A 10,699-nucleotide genomic window follows, 5' to 3' on the forward strand; every position below is an offset into this window, starting at 1 on the left:
CCTTGATAATCAGTAGAGAAAGTCACAGCCCGAAGGCAAACGAACTCAAAAATCGAGGCACGTAAGTAAATAGTATATAGATAATTTTAATTTTATTGAATTTTCCCGACATTAGTAAACATTGAGAAGCTATAAAAGCCCCCATTCACTTCAATTCTCCGATTATCTCTGTTTTCTGATGCGGAATATTGGCCCTTTCACTAATCTTATAGAGTACAAATACATATATATGTGTGTGTTACTATCTATATTATGTATATCTATTAGTACTAAGATGCCCTATTTGTATGTCTATACTTTTTTACATTCACTATGAGGATTCAGCAGCACTTCAAAAATATTTCAAAATAATTCTGATGCATTGTTCAAATTTACATGGGCACACACGAGATGTACATAAACCGTCATACTGTAATAGTGGAATTATTCGTGGCTTGGACATTCTCGCTAATGGAAACCAGCTTATTTTTGCAGCGACGCATTTTCGTATTTTCGTGCACGGCGATTGAATTCCGGTACGGATCTCCTGTATTTGTGCTGAAGACATTTTCGCGAGGCTTAATTTTTGCGATTTATAATAGTCGACGAAATTTATCAACACACAAAAATAAGTTCTTTTACTGTATTTTGTTTTAATTAGATCGCCACGAATATATTCACAAATGCAAATATTGACACGTGACTAATTAGAGTATAGATGCATCGCGTAAAATATATATCACAGTGAACAAATTTGAAAACTAAATTATCGAAAATATCTCCACGCGAAAATATAACTGCTTACAGTACTTAACAAACTCCCATAGGTAGAGAAAGTAGCTTTCAAACCAAAATCACATGACAATGACTTCTTTATATGACTGCTTCCATATATTGTCAGATACACTCAGTTTTCCCTATACTGTAAACATTTGCTTTATTTTGACTATTAACGGTTAGGGGCATTTAAGGACGTAGCAGTTTTACATGGCGGAGGAAAGCCAGAGTACCCGGAAAAAACCCTCCAAAAGCGATCACTACCTGGTAACTGCCCCACATAGGATTCGAACTCGCAAACCAAAAGTGGAAGGCTTGTTGTAATTTGTTGGGACATCTGAACCCCCAGGCCAGCGCGGCCTCTAAACAGTTTCATCGTTCCTAGATATTTCAAAATATTATGCTATGGGCTCAACTTATATTGTATAAGGATACAAATTAAGTTACATATGCACATAAAGTCCTAATTAATCTTGAATAAATTCCATAACAAATACTAGTAATCTTGAAGGTAGAATAATATATAATGTTTTGGTGGTGACTCATTTGTAGATATGTATGGTAGTGCTTTCTCAAGGACAAACATCAACATCTAGCTAAAACGTCTTCCGGGTTGACTTTCGCACTCATTGAACGTGTTGCACTTCAGCAATAATTCTTAAAGGATTGTTGTATTAAAGCTCAGTGTCAAACTTTACTATTGTAATATACATTGTAGTGACATCTAAACCATCAACAGTAAGAACACGTCTTGTCAACACGTTGGCCACCTGAGTGTCCAAGACATCAGAAACACATGATTTGATGTTTATTACATTGTTGGACATGTTGGATGTAGATTTCTGTCAGCTTTCTGTTCAGTGCATTTAGGGAATTGTGCTGAGCGGACAGTGAGTACCTTACCTTGTCAGACTTAACTAAGGACTACGAGCGGACAGTGAGTACCTTACCTTGTCAGACCTTACTCAGGACTACGAGCGGACAGTGAGTACCTTACCTTGCCAGACTTAACTAAGGACTACGAGCTGACATTGAGTACCTTACCTTGTCAGACCTTACTCAGGACTACGAGCGGACAGTGAGTACCTTTCCTTGTCACACCTTACTCAGGACTATGATTGGACAGTGAGTACCTTACCTTGTCAGACCTTACTCAGGGCTACGAGCGGACAGTGAGTACCTTACCTTGCCAGACTTAACTAAGGACTACGAGCTGACATTGAGTACCTTACCTTGTCAGACCTTACTCAGGACTACGAGCGGACAGTGAGTACCTTTCCTTGTCACACCTTACTCAGGACTATGATTGGACAGTGAGTACCTTACCTTGTCAGACCTTACTCAAGACTACGAGCGGACAGTGAGTACCTTACCTTGTCAGACCTTACTCAAGACACGATGATTGGACAGTGAGTACCTTACCTTGTCAGACCTTACTCAAGACTACGAGCGGACAGTGAGTACCTTACCTTGTCAGACCTTACTCAGGACTACGAGCGGACAGTGAGTACCTTCCCTTGTCGGTCCTTACTCAGGACTATGATTGGACAGTGAGTACCTTACCTTGTCATACCTTACTCAGGACTACGAGCGGACAGTGAGTACCTTACCTTGTCAGACCTTACTCAAGACTACGATCGGACAGTGAGTACCTTACCTTGTCAGACCTTACTCAAGACTACGAGCGGACAGTGAGTACCTTACCTTGTCACACCTTACTCAGGACTATGATTGGACAGTGAGTACCTTACCTTGTCAGACCTTACTCAGGACTACGAGCGGACAGTGAGTACCTTACCTTGTCAGACCTTACTCAAGACTACGATCGGACAGTGAGAACCTTACCTTGTCAGACCTTACTCAAGACTACGAGCGGACAGTGAGTACCTTACCTTGTCGGACCTTACTCAGGACTACGATTGGACAGTGAGTACCTTACCTTGTCAGACCTTACTCAGGACTACGAGCGGACAGTGAGTACCTTCCCTTGTCGGTCCTTACTCAGGACTACGATTGGACAGTGAGTACCTTACCTTGTCATACCTTACTCAGGACTACGAGCGGACAGTGAGTACCTTACCTTGTCAGACCTTACTCAGGACTACGATCGGACAGTGAGTACCTTACCTTGTCAGACCTTACTCAGGACTACGAGCGGACAGTGAGTACCTTCCCTTGTCGGTCCTTACTCAGGACTACGATTGGACAGTGAGTACCTTACCTTGTCAGACCTTACTCAGGACTACGAGCGGACAGTGAGTACCTTACCTTGTCAGACCTTACTCAGGACTACGAGCGGACAGTGAGTACCTTACCTTGTCAGACCTTACTCAGGACTACGAGCGGACAGTGAGTACCTTCCCTTGTCAGACCTTACTCAGGACTACGAGCGGACAGTGAGTACCTTACCTTGTCACACCTTACTCAGGACTACGATGGACAGTGAGTACCTTACCTTTTCAGACCTTACTCAGGACTACGTGGACAGTGAGTACCTTACCTTGTCAGACCTTACTCAGGACTACGATCGGACAGTGAGTACCTTACCTTGTCAGACTTACTCAGGACTACGAGCGGACAGTGAGTACCTTACCTTGTCAACCTTACTCAGGACTACGACGGACAGTGAGTACCTTCCTTCAGACCTTACTCAGGACTACGAGCGGACAGTGAGTACCTTACCTTGTCAGACCTTACTCAGGACTACGAGCGGACAGTGAGTACCTTACCTTGTCAGACCTTACTCAGGACTACGAGCGGACAGTGAGTACCTTACCTTGTCAGACCTTTCTCAGGACTACGAGCTGACAGTGAGTACCTTACCTTGTCAGACCTTACACAGGACTACGATCGGACAGTGAGTACCTTCCCTTGTCGGTCCTTACTCAGGACTACGAGCGGACAGTGAGTACCTTACCTTGTCAGACCTTACTCAGGACTACGAGCGGACAGTGAGTACCTTACCTTGTCGGACCTTACTCAGGACTATGAGCGGACAGTGAGTACCTTACCTTGTCACACCTTACTCAGGACTACGAGCGGACAGTGAGTACCTTCCCTTGTCGGACCTTACTCAGGACTACGAGCGGACAGTGAGTACCTTACCTTTGTCAGACCTTACTCAGGACTATGATTGGACAGTGAGTACCTTACCTTGTCAGACCTTACTCAGGACTACGAGCGGACAGTGAGTACCTTACCTTGTCAGACCTTAACTCAGGACTACGAGCGGACAGTGAGTACCTTCCCTTGTCAGACCTTACGCAGGACTACGAGCGGACAGTGAGTACCTTTCCTTGTCACACCTAACTCAGGACGACGAGCGGACAGTGAATACTTTACCTTGTCAGACCTTACTCAGGACTACGAGCGGACAGTGCGTACCTTCCCTTGTCGGTCCTTACTCAGGACTATGAGCGGACAGTGAGTACCTTACCTTGTCGGATCTTACTTAGGACTACGAGCGGACAGTGAGTACCTTCCCTTGTCAGACCTTACTCAGGACTACGAGCGGACAGTGAGTACCTTACCTTGTCGGACCTTACTCAGGACTACGAGCGGACAGTGAGTACCTTACCTTGTCGACCTTACTCAGGACTACGAGCGGACAGTGAGTACCTTACCTTGTCAGACCTTACTCAGGACTACGAGGGACAGTGAGTACCTTACCTTGTCAGACCTTACTCAGGACTACGAGCGGACAGTGAGTACCTTACCTTGTCAGACCTTACTCAGGACTACGAGCGGACAGTGAGTACCTTACCTTGTCAGACCTTACTCAGGACTACGATCGGACAGTGAGTACCTTACCTTGTCAGACCTTACTCAGGACTACGAGCGGACAGTGAGTACCTTACCTTGTCAGACTTAACTAAGGACTACGAGCGGACAGTGAGTACCTTACCTTGTCAGACCTTACTCAGGACTACGAGCGGACAGTGAGTACCTTACCTTGTCACACCTTACTCAGGACTATGAGCGGACAGTGAGTACCTTACCTTGTCGGACCTTACTCAGGACTACGAGCGGACAGTGAGTACCTTACCTTGTCAGACCTTACTCAGGACTACGAGCGGACAGTGAGTACCTTACCTTGTCAGACCTTACTCAAGACTATGATCGGACAGTGAGTACCTTACCTTGTCAGACCTTACTCAGGACTACGAGCGGACAGTGAGTACCTTACCTTGTCAGACCTTACTCAGGACTACGAGCGGACAGTGAGTACCTTACCTTGTCACACCTTACTCAGGACTACGATTGGACAGTGAGTACCTTACCTTGTCAGACCTTACTCAGGACTACGAGCGGACAGTGAGTACCTTCCCTTGTCGGACCTTACTCAGGACTACGAGCGGACAGTGAGTACCTTACCTTGTCACACCTTACTCAGGACTACGAGCGGACAGTGAGTACCTTACCTTGTCGGATCTTACTCAGGACTACGAGCGCACAGTGCGTACCTTCCCTTGTCGGTCATTACTCAGGACTATGAGCGGACAGTGAGTACCTTACCTTGTCACACCTTTCTCAGGACTACGAGCGGACAGTGAATACCTTCCCTTGTCGGTCTTTACTCAGGACTATGAGCGGACAGTGAGTACCTTACCTTGTCAGACTTACTCAGGACTGCGAGCGGACAGTGAGTACCTTACCTTGTCACACCTTACTCAGGACTACGATTGGACAGTGAATACCTTACCTATCAGACCTTACTCAGGACTACGAGCGGACAGTGAGTACCTTACCTTGTCAGACTTAACTAAGGACTACGAGCAGACAGTGAGTACCTTACCTTGTCAGACCTTACTCAAGTCTACGATCGGACAGTGAGTACCTTACCTTGCCAGACCATTCTCAGGACTACGAGCTGACAGTGAGTACCTTACCTTGTCAGACCTTACACAGGACTACGATCGGACAGTGAGTACCTTACCTTGTCACACCTTTCTCAGGAATACGAGCTGACAGTGAGTACCTTACCTTGTCAGACCTTACTCAAGACTACGATCGGACAGTGAGTACCTTACCTTGTCAGACCTTTCTCAGGACTAGGAGCAGACAGTGAACACCTTCCCTTGTCGTTCCTTACTCAGGACTACGAGCGGACAGTCAGTACCTTACTTGTCAGACTTAACTAAGGACTACGAGCGGACAGTGAATACCTTACCTTGTCAGACCTTACCGTACAGGACTACGAGCGGACAGTGAGAGTACCATTACCTTGTCAGACCTTACGCAGGACTACGAGCGGACAGTGAGTACCTTCCCTTGTCAGACCTTACGCAGGACTACGAGCGGACAGTGAGTACCTTTCCTTGTCACACCTTACTCAGGACGACGAGCGGACAGTGAATACTTTACCTTGTCAGACCTTACTCAGGACTACGAGCGGACAGTGAGTACCTTACCATGTCAGACTTAACTAAGGACTACGAGCAGACAGTGAGTACCTTTCCTTGTCAGACCTTACTTAGGACTACGAGCGGACAGTGAGTACCTTACTTTGTCAGACTAAACTCAGGACTACGAGCGGACAGTGAGTACCTTACCTTGTCAGACCTTACTCAGGACTACGAGCGGACAGTGAGTACCTTACCTTGACAGACCTTACTCATGACTACGAGCGGACAGTGAGTACTTTACCTTGTCAGACCTTACTCAGGACTACGATTGGACAGTGAGTACCTTCCCTTGTCGGACCTTACTCAGGACTACGAGCGGACAGTGAGTACTTTACCTTGTCACACCTTACTCAGGACTTCGAGCGGACAGTGAGTACTTTACCTTGTCAGACCTTACTCAGGACTACGAGCTGATAGTGAGTACCTTACCTCGTCAGACCTTACTTAGGACTACGATTGGACAGTGAGTACCTTCCCTTGTCGGTCCTTACTCAGGACTACGAGCGGACAGTGAGTACCTTCCCTTGTCGGTCCTTACTCAGGACTACCAGCGGACAGTGAGTACCTTCCCTTGCTAGACCATACTCAGGACTACGAGCAGACAGTGAGTACCTTACCTTGTCAGACTTTACTCAGGACTACGAGTGGACAGCGACTGGCGTAATTTATGATACTTTTCTCAAGACTCCAAAGAATAAACAGATTTCTTCAAAATTATGTTCTTATTTTACGGAAAGCAAAACCTGAGATGTAGCGTATACTTATCTACAGTTTATTGCTAGTGCTCGTGAACTTATAACACTGGCAACACGCTTCATATTTTATAAATCTCGCTCCAAAGACCAAGAAAAAAAAGAAACAAAAAATGATATCGGGAAATGAAGATAATCAAGGATTACATTCTTACTGAACCAACATCGAGTGGATGGCATTTCTTCTCCTTCCGTTCCTTAAATTCTGATATGATTTTCTAAAGCTAAAATCCATAGCTTCCTGTTGATGTGATGATTTTAAATTATTCGTTATCCAATCTATATTTTTATCTTGAAAAAAAAGTTATGAATTTTTTTAAAGTGCACTTCGAGATGAAATCTGGTATTTATATGTATTCGTTTTTATAGCACAAATCAGTATGACTGTTTCCAGATAACTTGCCTGAACGTATCTAGCGATATTTAACAAAATTCAATATGACACTTTTTCATAGTTTTTGTTGATTACAAGCTTGTACCTTTCCCTATAAACATCAAAAGCCAATCAGTGAGGTTAAAAGTTATAAGGATTTAACCTTAACTTACCGAGACTTAATACCATTGTCATCATTCATTTATTGAAATAGTGAAAATATTTTTGACATGCCTCCAAATTAGCGCGTTCGACTATAAACTATACCTTTTATGAAATAAGTTTCTTGATGTGAAATGAACCCAACCTTTCCAATACAGAAGATACTTTAAAACATAGACCGGTGTTTCATTTTACGATAACGCAAGCACAAATCTAGAAATAACAAAATATCGCATACCTTTCCATTTTCTGTTTTGTGAGCGGCTTCATTGAACGATCCTCATGGCCAGTCAACTGTTTTATTCGAAGCTTAAACTGTTTTATTCGAAGCTTAAATCGTTTTGAAGGGAACATCTTTTTCTCAAGCTCAAATGTTTTGTGTGTTTAGAGATCAAAAGACAAAACGCTAGAAAAAATATTGTTTAGCTGTAATGACGGTTTTAGTCTATTCTGGATACTGTAAACATGAATATTTTCGCGAGTTCTTAATTTCGTGATTTCCTCGCATAAACCTTTCGCGGTGTTGTTATTTTGGCGAAAGATACACTTTTAGACTTTTAACAAAAAAGTTTATAAATGCACAAACTATTATACAAACTATTATGCGCAGTGGAAAATTTTCGCCATCAAGCGACTTATGCGTAATTAGCGTAAATTTCCTCCTCGCGTAAATATTCACTTTTACGAAATCGACTTATGCTTTTGAACATCTGAGTCAACTATTATGTATCATCATTACTGCGCTGGTTTTTATATTCAATGGATGGTTGATAATACTTAACATCATATTATAATCTGGGATAATTGGAACAATGCTTTGTTTTCTCGAATGGGATGTTTTGTGTAAATATTAAACATGCTAGATAGTTATAACGAAGTTTTCATGTTTTATAGCTGGGTTTTCAATACGACTTGACTTTCAACTACACTGTACATTGTTGACCATATTTGGGTCCTGATGCTCAAATACAATGTTTCTTCGCGATAGTTTGTTTTGTGCCGATGTCATGATATGCGAGTTACTCTGAATTGGCGAGACTATAAGGTTTAATTACTGCAACTTTCTTAATTCCGCGATCCATGCAAATTCGCGAATGTTTATCGTCGCAAATCAATATATTAATTACCAATTTATCATTAAATATTTAAATTTGCGAACAATTAATCTTTGCGAACCTATTCCGTCTTTGCATATTACAGAGTTAGCTCCCTTGTGGGTAGGTATCGATTGTTACGTCATTATTTTGTGAGCGCAATTCACGTCGTTTTCTGCGAAACGTATGACGTTACGCTCGCAAATACATGACGTCACAATCAATACCTACCCGCATGGACAGATAACTCTGTAATATGGAATAATGAAATCGCGAAATTAATAGCCACCAAAAAAGTTGGTTTACTCGATATCGTAAGGGTATATATTAAAGACCACATTTAAATTGAAACAACCGGACTTGAGTTCAAGATTCTCGGACAAGGAGAGAGCCTGTTGCCGAATTCATTTGATTCTTCAATAAAATTGATTGAAATAAAATTTATCAATTATAACAGCATTTCTATAACAGGCAATGGTTTCATCAAAGTTTAGTTATGTTGAACAGAGACATTATCATCAATCTAAGATAACTGACTACAGATATATGATAATAGTGGGATGGTATCTGACGTAGTCGACCCTGAGGACGCCCATCCCCAGGGGGTTTGTTTCAGTCTCGTGCGACCTGCTGGTCTTATGCCTTTTATTACAGGTTTATTACTTCGGGCATTCATAGCCATGTATAAAGTTATGGCTTAACTAATTGACTGAAAATTAAATTCGACGACGTCAATGAAAAGACAGATTCAGTCTGGAGATTAATTTAGATATCGGTCCTGCTCATTGTCAACGAGAGCTGTCGACTTTACTATCAATGTGAAAAGTTAGCGATCGTCTTGTAGATACAAGGAGAAATTATCCATCCGTGATCGTCAATACAATCGTCGTCTTCATCGAAAGACAGTTTTATCTCCTTTTATGACTTAAAATGTCGTCTTTCAAAGCAAAATAAATGATTAAATCAAACCGCTGTTATTGTCAGAAAAGAAAAAATGAAATATTTTCTTCGTCGTCTTTAAGAACTTTTGACACTCGTCATTTTTTTCGTTCCTATCTTCGTCTAATCTTTTAAAGAAACGACACATCGTCTGTATTCTCATTTAAGCGTTACAAACATGATAGTCTTACATTCAATTGAGAAATACGTGTTTACATGTCGAAGACCATAAATCATTTTGACATTATCATCGTACATTACATCGCATGTGTTCATCATCGTTGTCGTTTCCCTTTAGTTCCTTTGTATGCATGTGAGTCTTATCTCGGAAAACTTTTTTCTACTTAATGAATTTGTCAAGAGGTCGATGGCCTGTCGATCTGTGTGTCCAATTTCGTAGCTCTTGTTAGCGTTTAAGGTATTTAGTTTTTAGAAAATTGAAAAACGTACCCGTCTTTACTGTCACTTTGCCTTTAGGCCTACCTCACAAGTAACTGATAAAAACCAAAGGCTTCAGTGCATACTTAGGTAACAAGCAATTACCATTTACAGGTTGTATGTGGGTTTACTTTACACGTAAAGAAAATAAGCAAAACGGAAAATTAAAATGTAATTTATATACATACTCAGTAGTAAATATGGCCCACTCATAAGTAATGTCGCTTGTAAGGAAAATTGTTTTAATTTATATAAGCCGTTCATAGGTCATAAAGCGAAATAACATTAAAAATAAACTGGCTTGCACTTACACAAAATCAAAAATGTATGATATTAAAAAAACATTTAAAGACATCAAAATGTTCGACCAGATGGTGGATACGATATTCAGCGTTTGAACAAAGTCCTTTGTTAGAAATACAAATGTACTTGCATTTCAAAACTTTTTTTCTGAATTCTGTTTCAAAAGGCTGTAGGCAGTTCTAGTTTTCATGATAAGGCAATATATCAGACCTGCATTATCGACTACCTCTCTATTAAGCCCACCTGCTTAATAAACGCACTTTCTAGGTTCCTAAATGGGCATTTTCAACACCATTGTACCTGTTTATAAAGACTTCTTTGCTATAAAAAAAACATTATTTCTTGGATACCCCATGAGTTGCGCACATAAAAGGTCTGTGTTTCAAGACGGGTCGTGTGGAATGCCATTGTTTGATCTTTACAGCTAGGCTTGCCTCTTACTACTTTAAACAATCGATTTTCGCGAGCGGACGAAAA

Source organism: Argopecten irradians, chromosome 16, assembly GCF_041381155.1.
Source record: "Argopecten irradians isolate NY chromosome 16, Ai_NY, whole genome shotgun sequence".
In the NCBI taxonomy this organism is placed as follows: domain Eukaryota; kingdom Metazoa; phylum Mollusca; class Bivalvia; order Pectinida; family Pectinidae; genus Argopecten; species Argopecten irradians.